At 45.4% G+C, this 13,045-nt stretch overlaps 1 protein-coding gene and 1 long non-coding RNA gene across 11 annotated transcripts in view; one reads left to right on the forward strand and one right to left on the reverse strand.

The window, feature by feature from the left end:
* Window positions 1-13,045, reverse strand: part of LOC139762555 (uncharacterized) — a 712,972-nt gene that overhangs the window by 329,572 nt on the left and 370,355 nt on the right. The window lies entirely within an intron of this gene.
* LOC139762553 (uncharacterized) overlaps window positions 1-13,045 on the forward strand; it is a 38,810-nt gene that overhangs the window by 24,696 nt on the left and 1,069 nt on the right. Inside the window, exons 2-3 of one of the 3 annotated variants that reach the window (XR_011715740.1) lie at window positions 2,825-2,981; window positions 9,930-10,153. This is a non-coding gene — a long non-coding RNA (uncharacterized lncRNA). Of the gene's footprint in view, window positions 1-2,824; window positions 2,982-3,911; window positions 4,443-5,541; window positions 5,920-9,929; window positions 10,154-13,045 lie in introns of those variants that run through there. The other 2 variants (XR_011715742.1, XR_011715741.1) reach the window with 2 other exon arrangements.

Here is a 13,045-nt window from a genome sequence, read left to right on the forward strand (position 1 = left end):
GGTACCTCCAACTAGGAGGCCTGTGGTTCACAGGTCTTCTTCGTTGGAGGACATAGACTTGGTGGATGCCAGACAATCCACATCCTGGGACCATGTATGGTCGCCTTGGGACTCGCCCAAGTCCCGACATATACAGGCTAAGAAAGCTGGTCGGTAAAATAACTTGAACCAACTCGTTCAGTATCATCCAGCGGAATTGTAGAGGCCTTAGGCATAGATAAGCACAACTATAACTGTTGCATATACTCTACAGGCCAGCCGTGATCTGTTTACAAGAGAGACTTCTAAACGGCACAGTCGAAGACTGTTCCGTTGTAGAGAGCTACAACTCGTATAGAAGAGACGAGAATCGTGGGGTAGGTAGCTACGTACATCAAAGTTTACCTCACACACGAGTGGCACTAAATTCTACTCTAGACGCTGTCGCATGTAGAGTAAAATTTAATGATACATACCTGGCCTTAATGTTCGATATATTGCTCGGGTTCCAATGAACTTGACAATGAGTTAAACTGGCTTGTTAATCAGTTACTTCAGAGTAAAGTAGTTTTAGGTGACTACAATGTTCATTATCAGTGGGGAAGTATCCAGGCAGACGCCAGGTTAATTTTATGATCAACGCCAACCTCACTCTTCTGAACGATGGTAGTGGAACTCGGTGTAGATGACCCGACCGGCAATATCTCGGCATTTGATTTATCCTCGTCTTGCCGGATATACTTGATAGATTATTACAACATGGAAAACATCTGTTTTAACATTGCCAGTGTACTCAAGGTCAACTCGAAAACTATTGATAAATTGATGGTCTTCCTCTGACAACCAGGATAATCCAGATGATGTAAGGTGGTTCGTTTGTTGTTTTATGTGGCGGGGTTGGCTTCAGTGTGAGGCTCCTCCTCCTACTTGGGCTAGTCGCATGGTGGGTGGACATGTCCACACATTAGACGGTCGACCTTGAGGGGAGGTGGTTATTCTCCCGGACAGTTGCGCCTTGGGGTTGAGCCGGCGGACCTCCAAATATATTATCATCTGTGTGCATGACGTGGTGGAAGACTATCTTTCGTCTGTTCTATCTCTTTGCACTCCTGAGTAAACTGCAACTGTGGCTACTGTGCCGACTGGGCGGTGTTGCCGCCACGTTAGCTTAATATCCACAAAATCTTTTCTTCCTATTATCTTTCATTATAATCTATCATTATCATAACATCAGAACTAAAATTATCTATTCTTTATTTTTATTAAAATAGGCTTTTAGGGGTGACTTTAATTGCATATCAAATAGGGTTGCATGCCCCAATAACCTTCCTCATATGTCGATGGCCGTAAATGCCAACAAACAACAAACGTAGTGCGCCGGCTTCGTGTTCTGCGCTTGGAGTTGATTGTTCCATAAAAAGAGATCTTTACACCCAGGTTAATGAGTCATGGGAGATCATTGGCTGTAACCACTGGTGAATGACTGGTCAACTATAGGTGACTCTGGTGGAAGTATGGACAACTCTGTAGATCCCACAGCAAGAAAATGTAGATTGAAGTCATTCGTCTGAAACTTTGATTAATATGACGATTCTTTCAGGCGACAGCTTTTAATTGTTCACAGTCGTTTGGAACGCCTTACCCCGCCATATAGATTATTACATTAATATGGTGGTTTGCCTCAATACTTAGCTCAACCTGGGAATAATGACTACCTACGTTTTGTATTTGCAGTATACAAACAATGAGAGACCAGCTTTTGAAGCTACTTGTGCTGGTAAATGATGCATACAGTTGCATCTTGTTTACCCTAACGTTTTACAGAACGAGAATTGTAAGGATAACATTGCTAGTGAGAGGTTTTTGTCCTCATAGTTGCCACCAATTTTAATTACATATTGTTACGAACTCAATACTTATTCGGGCAAGGTCGCCAGTAACATATATGTGTTACAAATACTATACTAATCTTTGTCTTGCAAGGACGTTAGATTTGTTATGTCTCACAACGGGATAACACTATCCGAATTAAAGTCATGGGATTGAAACACACCAACATCAGAATTACTTTCATTTCCGTTAACACTACACATGAGTTTAACATTGAACATGAGTTACCATTGAACATGAGTTAACATTCCAGATAAGATTTCACACCAGGAGTTCTCTTTCCTTTATGACAAGTTCTTCAGTAACATTACACTTAGTTACTCAATTATAATGGGCTTACAGCACAGCACTCGGGTCAGGCTTACTGCATGGGAACACCACTTACCTGGCTGACCTAGAGATAATAAAATTTCAGCGGGTGTCATGAGTATTTATTACAGTAAAGACAAGCTTTCGCCTTGCTAGCTATAACGCTACCCTTGATTGGCTATGGGACTAAGAGCAATTCTGATTGGTTGGAGTATCCGTCGCACATTCTGCGTAGATCACCCTCCCTGGATCCTCCTGTTTAAACCTGCAGCGATGACATGTCCCGTACGGTGGTGAAATATTCCGTAACTGATTGACAACTTAATCTCCCTCCTCGGAGAAGGGTCGGAGTGCTCAAGGACAAATGGCCATATGGCTTCAAAACAGGATTACACCACCATACACAAGGACACACACACACGTTATCTACATAAAACATGTGGGCACGCGCACACGTTCGTAACAATATGTAAAGATGGATGATAATAGATTAACCTATAATGTACCCATGACTTCACATCTATCATGACCCGCACTTAAACACTGGTAAATTTTATGTACAACATGTAATCTAACTTTATGTTAATAGAAAAATATGCCTTAATGTGTTCAAGTTGAAATGGAAATCAAGACCGTTCATTTCCAGAATTTCAGTCAAACCGGGTTGGATATGATGACCTTCCGTCCACCGTCGAGGACCACATCACCCTCAGTCGCCTGCTCACCTCGCAAGATGGAGGAAAGAACCCGTTATGAGAGCACTGAAGTGTCTTGCTTCAAGGAGGGTGGTACCTACTTCACGTGTAAGTTTGATGGGGTAAACCTTCTTCAAGGAGGTTGCCTTCTCCACGTGTAAGTTTGAAAGGGATATGGGGATAAACCTTCGGGTCAAGGAGGGTGGTACCTCCTTCGTGTAAGTTTGTTAAGGGGTTAAATCTTCGTCGAGTCGAGGCGTGAACCACTGTCATAAATGATTGACATGACGATACGTGACAGACTGGGACCCTCCCTCCGACTTGTGTCAGGATAGGGAGCATTTGGTTTCTCAGGGAGCCCTATGCTATCAGGGTATTATTAGCCAGGAGGCCATAGTTTTGTCAGGGAGTGAGTTGTCGTAGCAGCCCAGAGAGAGAGAGAGAGAGAGAGAGAGAGAGAGAGAGAGAGAGAGAGAGAGAGAGGAGTAAACCTGACGCCTGGCGGTAAGACACTTGTGTGCCAGGGAATGACTCGCAGACACTTGTGTGCCAGGGAATGACTCGCTGGGATGATGTGTCAGGCGTCTTCGTCTGTCTTGGAGTGATCTGCCGCCGTGTATCAGGAAGGGACGTGCCAAATGCGCTAGGATGTGAGGTGCAGACGCATGTCAGCTGGTGAGATGGTCGTTTGAAAGTGAACGGATTTAATGTAAGAGGACGAGTCGGGCGTTGTTGTTTGTCATTGTTGAGGGGGAGAAAAACCTCTCGTCGTGTGCCAGTCAGCAACTGGCCGCCGTGGTAAACTATCGTACATCGGGGCATAAGCCCAAGACCTGTGATCGAATCGAAGCCATTGAGTGAGTAACGTTCCTCCACCGTCAGACAGGAAGCCGCCCTTGTGTGCCAAGGAGTTAGTGGGAATAGTGTGTCCTAGAGTGAGGTGGCACGACGTGTGCTAGAGACAAAGCCAGGGAATCTGTCAGCGTGAGCAGCCTTTCTTTGCCACGGTAGTGTGTTAGGAAGTGAGTAGCGTTTTTTTTTTTTTTTTTTTTTTTGTCGCCACTGTAGTAGTGTGAGGCAGGAAGCCAGCCTTGTGTATCAGGGAGTTAGTCATGTCTTGTGTCATGGTGTGAACTACCCACGTATGTTACAGACGAAGCCACAGGCGAGTTTTGCCTCTGAAGCGTGTGTGTCAGGCAGGAAGCCATCGTGACGGAGTTAGGCAATGTAGTGTATCTTGGAGTGAGCTACCGACGTGTATCAGACACCAAACTACCGACGTCTGTCGGGGAGTGAGCAGTGTTTTTAGTGTGTCAGGTAGGAAACCATACAGTTGTGTCTCAGAGAGAGAGAGAGAGAGAGAGAGAGAGAGAGAGAGAGAGAGAGAGAGAGAGAGAGAGAGAGAATCGAATTTGGTTTGCCATGAAGTGTGCTACCGACACGTGTGTTAGAGACGAAGCTCATCGATGACTGTTGGAGAGTGAGCAGTTTTTGAGTTCGTCGAAGTAACGTGTGGTGAAGTAAGCTACTGACGTGTATCACAGACTGAGCCACCGACGCCTGTTAAGAGTGAGTAACGCTTTCTTTTCACCTTTGTAGTGTGTAAGGCTAGGAAGCCGCAATGTGTGTGTATAAACGAATTAGTCGAAGTAGATTGTCGAGGAATGAACCAACGACGCCAAACTAAAGCGTCCCTTTTGGACATTAGATCCAGCTAATTCCGCACGATTATTTTCAACTTGCATGGTTTATGGGTTGTCAAAGTAAAGCTTTACATTCAGACTTTTGTTCAGGCTAATGTTAGACTGTTTTATATAGGTTTTGTGGGTCATATGTGGGTTGTCAAATTAAACTTTTACTTGTGCGTGCTACATGGGTGATAAAAGTAAAACTGCTCGTTGGTAACTTTACTCTGGCTTTGCCAGACGATTTAGGTGTTGAGGGCACCACTAGTAATCAAAGTAAAGCCTTCCTTTGAGTTTATTCTGACCAATGCCAAACGATATTTTGCAGCTCTATCGAGCGCCACAGGTCATCAAAACAAGCTTCACTTTGGGAATTATATATTTTTGGTCGTTGACTGGCGATTATACTTAGCTTTCATTGTCTCCACGAATCATGGAAGTAAAGTTTCAATTTGGGAATTTGATTTTCGCCGAGGCCAGACGATCTTATTCATTTTGTGGGGGCTTTACAGATCACTTAATCAAAGCTTCACTTTGGGAACATTACTTGGCACAGGCCTGACAGTTCTATTAAGCTTTTGCGGACTCTTCTAGAGGTATCATAGTAAAGCTTTACTTCGCTATCTTTATCATTCAGGTGACGTTAGACGATTTCAGCTCTTGCTGGCTCCACGGGTCATCTAGTATCTACCGATCATAGCACATTTGGGAAGTCCTGAAAGAACCTAGTGGTTTACCGACCCCCCCCCCCCCCTACATGGTTCCATTTTCTATGGTGGTGTCTGACTATGAACAAGTTCGGAAATGATGTACTTAATGGTCAGTTACGAGGAAATTGGTAGTTGTAATTACAATGTCATTGATGGAATATGTTATATTGATCGAAATTTTGTCTTGCCTCTTCGTTTGCGATTGAGAAATATACGAGTAAAACAGTATTTAAAAGTTGACGGCGTCGAAATGGTTCGAATTTGTCTGAAAGGTGGACAATGTCCGAGTCCGGATTGTTAAGTTGGCTGTGACTTGGGCTGACATAGGTTCGCCTTTGTATCCTCAAAATCATCTTCCTGGGTTAATTTTTAATAACATACTCATTTGGCATAAATATATGACCTCATTGGGTAGTATGTAGTGCTAAACGAACGTTACATAAAGGATATGCAAGTCATTTTGCCAGATTGAGACAACGCTCATGTTCATTTCGATGTTCAGAACCGTGACTAGTGACTACGTTGTTGGCTCCTGCGTCTTTATTTGTTCGGTTGTGGTGGTGAGTTACGGTTGTCGGTCCGGCAAGACACATGGTGGAGCCTTCACCCAGGGAACTACAGAGGTACGGCGCTGGTCACTGAGCCACTTAGGTGAGTGAGACTAGTGAGGGTTAGAAGGTTAGCATGAGTGGCCACTGGCGACTGTCAACCTGATCTTTAGCTTTCAGTCGGTTAGTAGGTAGCTGCCAGCCAAGCTATATATCTGTCAGCCAGCTAGGTAGCTCCTACCTAGCTTTTAGCTATGTCGCTGTGAACCAGCTTGGTAGCTCTTTGCTAGCTGTCAGCCAAGCTATGTAGCTCTCAGCCAGCTACGTAGCTCCCAGTAGCTGTCTGCCAGGCTTGGTAGCTCCCAGCTAGATTTCGTGTTCTCGGCTTGGAGATGCTTGATATTTCCATAAACAAAAGGTTGTACTTGTAGCCAGGTTTATGAGTCACACTTGTAATGGTTGTAACCAGTTGTTGTATGATTGATGAACTGTATTCATTTAGGTGTCCTGGGAAGAGTTGACGTTTCTTACTGTAGTCACCACAGGCCGAACATAGAAAATGTATGACGTCACGAGGCAGAGAATTTAGTGTATATCATTCGTTCAAGTGACAGCTTGTGATTGGTCGTCCTGGAGCGTGTGACCAGCCATACAGGTTATTACAATTACTCAGTTGTTTGGGTAAATTACCAGTCTAGCTCACCGTCGAAATGGCTAATTTTGTTTTAGGTTTGCTAGTGGAAGAAAACAGAAGGATAAATTAACAGAAATGGATAGACTAGAATTGCTGTTGAGAAATTTTATCTTGTAATATGCAGCTAATTCTAAGAATGATTTTCAAAAATAATAAAGTGAGGAGGTATAATACACCCATGACTTAAAATCTCATTTCCAACACAGAAACTGGTAAATGTTAAATACAAATATAACGTGCCTAAATGTGTGTGGATGTAACCAAGATGTGAAAAAAGGAGAGATAGGTAGTATATTTGAGGAAAGGAACCTGGATGTTTTGGCTCTGAGTGAAACAAAGCTCAAGGGTAAAGGGGAAGAGTGGTTTGGGAATGTCTGGGGAGTAAAGTCAGGGGTTAGTGAGAGGACAAGAGCAAGGGAAGGAGTAGCAATACTCCTGAAACAGGAGTTGTGGGAGTATGTGATAGAGTGTAAGAAAGTAAATTCTCGATTAATATGGATAAAACTGAAAATTGATGGAGAGAGGTGGGTGATTATTGGTGCATATGCACCTGGGCATGAGAAGAAAGATCATGAGAGGCAAGTGTTTTGGGAGCAGCTGAATGAGTGTTAGTGGTTTTGATGCACGAGACCGGGTTATAGTGATGGGTGATTTGAATGCAAAGGTGAGTAATGTGGCAGTTGAGGGAATAATTGGTATACATGGGGTGTTCAGTGTTGTAAATGGAAATGGTGAAGAGCTTGTAGATTTATGTGCTGAAAAAGGACTGATGATTGGGAATACCTGGTTTAAAAAGCGAGATATACATAAGTATACTTATGTAAGTAGGAGAGATGGCCAGAGAGCGTTATTGGATTACGTGTTAATTGACAGGCGTGCGAAAGAGAGACTTTTGGATGTTAATGTGCTGAGAGGTGCAACTGGAGGGATGTCTGATCATTATCTTGTGGAGGCTAAGGTGAAGATTTGTATGGGTTTTCAGAAAAGAAGAGTGAATGTTGGGGTGAAGAGGGTGGTGAGAGTAAGTGAGCTTGGGAAGGAGACCTGTGTGAGGAAGTACCAGGAGAGACTGAGTACAGAATGGAAAAAGGTGAGAACAATGGAAGTAAGGGGAGTGGGGGAGGAATGGGATGTATTTAGGGAATCAGTGATGGATTGCACAAAAGATGCTTGTGGCATGAGAAGAGTGGGAGGTGGGTTGATTAGAAAGGGTAGTGAGTGGTGGGATGAAGAAGTAAGAGTATTAGTGAAAGAGAAGAGAGAGGCATTTGGACGATTTTTGCAGGGAAAAAATGCAATTGAGTGGGAGATGTATAAAAGAAAGAGACAGGAGGTCAAGAGAAAGGTGCAAGAGGTGAAAAAAAAGGGCAAATGAGAGTTGGGGTGAGAAAGTATCATTAAATTTTAGGGAGAATAAAAAGATGTTCTGGAAGGAGGTAAATAAAGTGCGTAAGACAACGGAGCAAATGGGAACTTCAGTGAAGGGCGCAAATGGGGAGGTGATAACAAGTAGTGGTGATGTGAGAAGGAGATGGAGTGAGTATTTTGAAGGTTTGTTTAATGTGTTTGATGATAGAGTGGCAGATATAGGGTGTTTTGGTCGAGGTGGTGTGCAAAGTGAGAGGGTTAGGGAAAATGATTTGGTAAACAGAGAAGAGGTAGTGAAAGCTTTGCGGAAGATGAAAGCCGGCAAGGCAGCAGGTTTGGATGGTATTGCAGTGGAATTTATTAAAAAAGGGGGTGACTGTATTGTTGACTGGTTGGTAAGGTTATTTAATGTATGGATGACTCATGGTGAGGTGCCTGAGGATTGGCGGAATGCGTGCATAGTGCCATTGTACAAAGGCAAAGGGGATAAGAGTGAGTGCTCAAATTACAGAGGTATAAGTTTGTTGAGTATTCCTGGTAAATTATATGGGAGGGTATTGATTGAGAGGGTGAAGACATGTACAGAGCATCAGATTGGGGAAGAGCAGTGTGGTTTCAGAAGTGGTAGAGGATGTGTGGATCAGGTGTTTGCTTTGAAGAATGTATGTGAGAAATACTTAGAAAAGCAAATGGATTTGTATGTAGCATTTATGGATCTGGAGAAGGCATATGATAGAGTTGATAGAGATGCTCTGTGGAAGGTATTAAGAATATATGGTGTGGGAGGAAAGTTGTTAGAAGCAGTGAAAAGTTTTTATCGAGGATGTAAGGCATGTGTACGTGTAGGAAGAGAGGAAAGTGATTGTTCTCAGTGAATGTAGGTTTGCGGCAGGGGTGTGTGATGTCTCCATGGTTGTTTAATTTGTTTATGGATGGGGTTGTTAGGGAGGTAAATGCAAGAGTTTTGGAAAGAGGGGCAAGTATGAAGTCTGTTGGGGATGAGAGAGCTTGGGAAGTGAGTCAGTTGTTGTTCGCTGATGATACAGCGCTGGTGGCTGATTCATGTGAGAAACTGCAGAAGCTGGTGACTGAGTTTGGTAAAGTGTGTGGAAGAAGAAAGTTAAGAGTAAATGTGAATAAGAGCAAGGTTATTAGGTACAGTAGGGTTGAGGGTCAAGTCAATTGGGAGGTGAGTTTGAATGGAGAAAAACTGGAGGAAGTGAAGTGTTTTAGATATCTGGGAGTGGATCTGGCAGCGGATGGAACCATGGAAGCGGAAGTGGATCATAGGGTGGGGGAGGGGGCGAAAATTCTGGGGGCCTTGAAGAATGTGTGGAAGTCGAGAACATTATCTCGGAAAGCAAAAATGGGTATGTTTGAAGGAATAGTGGTTCCAACAATGTTGTATGGTTGCGAGGCGTGGGCTATGGATAGAGTTGTGCGCAGGAGGATGGATGTGATGGAAATGAGATGTTTGAGGACAATGTGTGGTGTGAGGTGGTTTGATCGAGTGAGTAACGTAAGGGTAAGAGAGATGTGTGGAAATAAAAAGAGCGTGGTTGAGAGAGCAGAAGAGGGTGTTTTGAAGTGGTTTGGGCACATGGAGAGAATGAGTGAGGAAAGATTGACCAAGAGGATATATGTGTCGGAGGTGGAGGGAACGAGGAGAAGAGGGAGATCAAATTGGAGGTGGAAAGATGGAGTGAAAAAGATTTTGTGTGATCGGGGCCTGAACATGCAGGAGGGTGAAAGGAGGGCAAGGAATAGAGTGAATTGGAGCGATGTGGTATACCGGGGTTGACGTGCTGTCGGTGGATTGAATCGGGGCGTGTGGGGCGTCTGGGGTAAACCATGGAAAGCTGTGTAGGTATGTATATTTGCGTGTGTGGGCGTGTGTATGTACATGTGTATGGGGGGGGGGGGGGGTTGGGCCATTTCTTTCGTCTGTTTCCTTGCGCTACCTCGCAAACGCGGGAGACAGCGACAAAGTATAATAAAAAAAAATATAACGTTAACAAATATGCCTACATGAAATATTTCTATTAATTTAGGAAACTGGCAAGATGGTCATCTGCAGAGTTCGTCAAACACCGGAGTTGGGAGTAGGTAGTCACTAACTGCCCACAGACCAGTCAGCCTCCGTTGTCAGCTGGCGTCATCAGAGACAGTCAGCCAATATGACAGCACTCCGTCAGGCGTCAGGAGGAGCGACCCACCCACCCGCCCGCCGTCCGTCGCCTGTCAGGACACGTGCCCCTCCTTCATACGTCAGGGGGTAAGTTTGACGAGGGGGATAAACCTTGGATGGGTCGAGGCGTGAGCTACCCACTTGTGTCAGGAAGCGGGGCGGGGCGGGGCGTTGGTTATCAGGGAGTGATATGATCTTGAGGGAGGTTGTGTGAGGGAGCAAGTTATCGTAGAGGACCACTGTAGAGAGTCAGGGAGTATACAGCACCGAGCGTGTGGTGGTGGCTGACACACAGCTGTCAGCGAGGGGATCGCGCCGGCATGTGTCAGGCGTCGGTCGTCAATCTTGGAGTGCGCTGACGTCCTGTGTCAGGAGGAGACGTCCCAACATGAGCCAGGCTGTGAGGTGCTGACGTATGTCAGTCAGCTGGTGAGACATCATTGGAAAGAGCGACTTTGATGCTGCAGAGAGCGAGTCTTTCTTGCTTATCAGGGAGCGAGCCCTTCTTGCTTATCAGGGAGCGAGCCCTTCTTGCTTATCAAGGAGCGAGCCCTTCTTGCTTATCAGAGAGCGAACCGTTCTTGATTTCAGGGAGCGAGTTGTTCTTGCTTATCAGGGAGCGAGTTGTTCTTGAGTATCAGGGAGCGAGTTGTTCCTGCTTATCAGGGAGCGAGATGTTCTTGATTATCAAGGAGCGAGTTGTTCTTGATTATCAGGGAGCGAGTTGTTCTTGCTTATCAGGGAGAGAGTTGTTCTTTCTCAGGGAGTGAGTTCTTGCTTATTAGGGAGCGAGTTGTTCTTGCTTATCAGGGAGCGAGTTGTTCTTGCTTGTCAGGGAGAGAGTTGTTCTTGCTCATCAGAGTGAGTTGTTCTTGCTTATCAAGGAGAGAGTTGTTCTTGCTTATCAGGGAGCAAGCCCTTCTTGCTTATCAAGGAGCGAGCCCTTCTTGCTTATCAGAGAGCGAGTTGTTCTTGCTTATCAGGGAGCGAGTTGTTCTTGATTATCAGGGAGCGAGTTGTTCTTGATTATCAGGGAGCGAGTTGTTCTTGATTATCAGGGAGCGAGTTGTTCTTTCTTCTCAGGGAGTGAGTTGTTCTTGCTTATTAGGGAGCGAGTTGTTCTTGCTTATTAGGGAGCGAGTTGTTCTTGCTTATTAGGGAGCGAGTTGTTCTTGCTTATTAGGGAGCGAGTTGTTCTTGCTTGTCAGGGAGAGAGTTGTTCTTGCTCATCAGAGTGAGTTGTTCTTGCTTATCAAGGAGAGAGTTGTTCTTGCTTATCAGAGAGCGAGTTGTTCCTGCTTATCAGGGAGCGAGATGTTCTTGATTATCAAGGAGCGAGTTGTTCTTGATTATCAGGGAGCGAGTTGTTCTTGCTTATCAGGGAGAGAGTTGTTCTTTCTCAGGGAGTGAGTTCTTGCTTATTAGGGAGCGAGTTGTTCTTGCTTATCAGGGAGCGAGTTGTTCTTGCTTGTCAGGGAGAGAGTTGTTCTTGCTCATCAGAGTGAGTTGTTCTTGCTTATCAAGGAGAGTTGTTCTTGCTTATCAGGGAGCGAGCCCTTCTTGCTTATCAGGGAGCAAGCCCTTGCTTATCAAGGAGCGAGTTGTTCTTGATTATCTGGGAGCAAGTCGTTCTTGCTTATCAGGGAGTGAGTAGTTCTTACTTATTAGGGAGTGAGCCATTCTTGCTTATCTTGGAGTGAGTCGTTCTTGCTTATCAGGGAGTGAGTCGTTCTTGCTTATCAGGGAGAGTCGTTTTTGCTTATTAGGGAAAGAGTCTTTCTTCCTTATCAGGAAGCGAGTCGGTCTTGCCTATCAGGGAGCGAGTCGTTCTTGCTTATCAGGGAGAGTTGTTCTTGCTTATGAGGGAGTGAGTTGTTCCTGCTTATCAGGGGGCGAATTCTTCTTGCTTATCAGGGAGAGAGTTGTTCTTGCGTATCAAGGAATAAGCCGTTCTTGCTTATCAGGAAGAGAGAGTTGTTCTTGCTTATCAGGAATTGAGTTCTTGTTTATCAGGGAGTCAGTTGGTCTTGCTTATCAGGGAGCGAATTCTTCTTGCTTATCAGAGAGCGACTCGTTCTTGCTTATTAGGGAGTGTTTCGTTCTTGCTTATCAGGGAGCGAGTCGTTCTTGCTTATCAGGAATTGAGTCGTTCTTGCTTATCAGGGAGTCAGTTGTTCTTGCTTTTCAGGGAGCGAATTCTTCCTGCTTATCCGGAAGCGAGTGAGTCGTTCCTGCTTATCAGGGAGCGAGTCGTCCTTGCTTATCAGGGAGTGAGTCGTTCCTGCTTATCAGGGAGCGAGTCGTTCTTGCTTATCAGAGAGCGAGCCGTTCTTGTTTATCAGAGAGTGAGTCGTTCTTGCTTATCAGAGTGAGTCGTTCTTGCTTGTCAGGAAACGAGCCGTTCTTGCTTATCAGAGAGCGAGCCGTTCTTGATTATGAGGGAGCGAGTCGTCCTTGCTTACTAGGGAGAGTTGTTCCTGTTTATCAGGGAGCGAGTCGCTCTTGCTTATCAGGGAGTAAGCCGATCTTGCTTATCAAGGAGTGAGCTTTAAATTAAACCATGAATTTGGCATCTTGTGTTTAGGCTAGGGTCGGCTGGCCAGGGAGCGGCAGCTTGTCTACTGGATCGCACTGAGGTAGGCTAGGGTCGGCTGGCCAGGGAGCGGCAGCTTGTCTACTGGATCGCACTGAGGTAGGCTAGGGTCGGCTGGCCAGGGAGCGGCAGCTTGTCTACTGGATCGCACTGAGGTAGGCTAGGGTCGGCTGGCCAGGGAGCGGCAGCTTGTCTACTGGATCGCACTGAGGTCGGCTAGGGTGGTGCAGCTCGTCTGCTGGATCACGTTGAGGTATGTTAGGGTCGGCTGGGCGGGGAGCGGTCATCTCGTCTACTGGATTGCGTTGAGGTAGGCTAGGGTCAGTTGGCCGGCGAGCGACAGCTTGTCTACTGGATCGCGCTGAGGTGAATCGGAGTGACGAGAG

The sequence above is a fragment of the Panulirus ornatus genome, chromosome 43 (genome assembly GCF_036320965.1).
Source record: "Panulirus ornatus isolate Po-2019 chromosome 43, ASM3632096v1, whole genome shotgun sequence".
Lineage (NCBI taxonomy): Eukaryota > Metazoa > Arthropoda > Malacostraca > Decapoda > Palinuridae > Panulirus > Panulirus ornatus.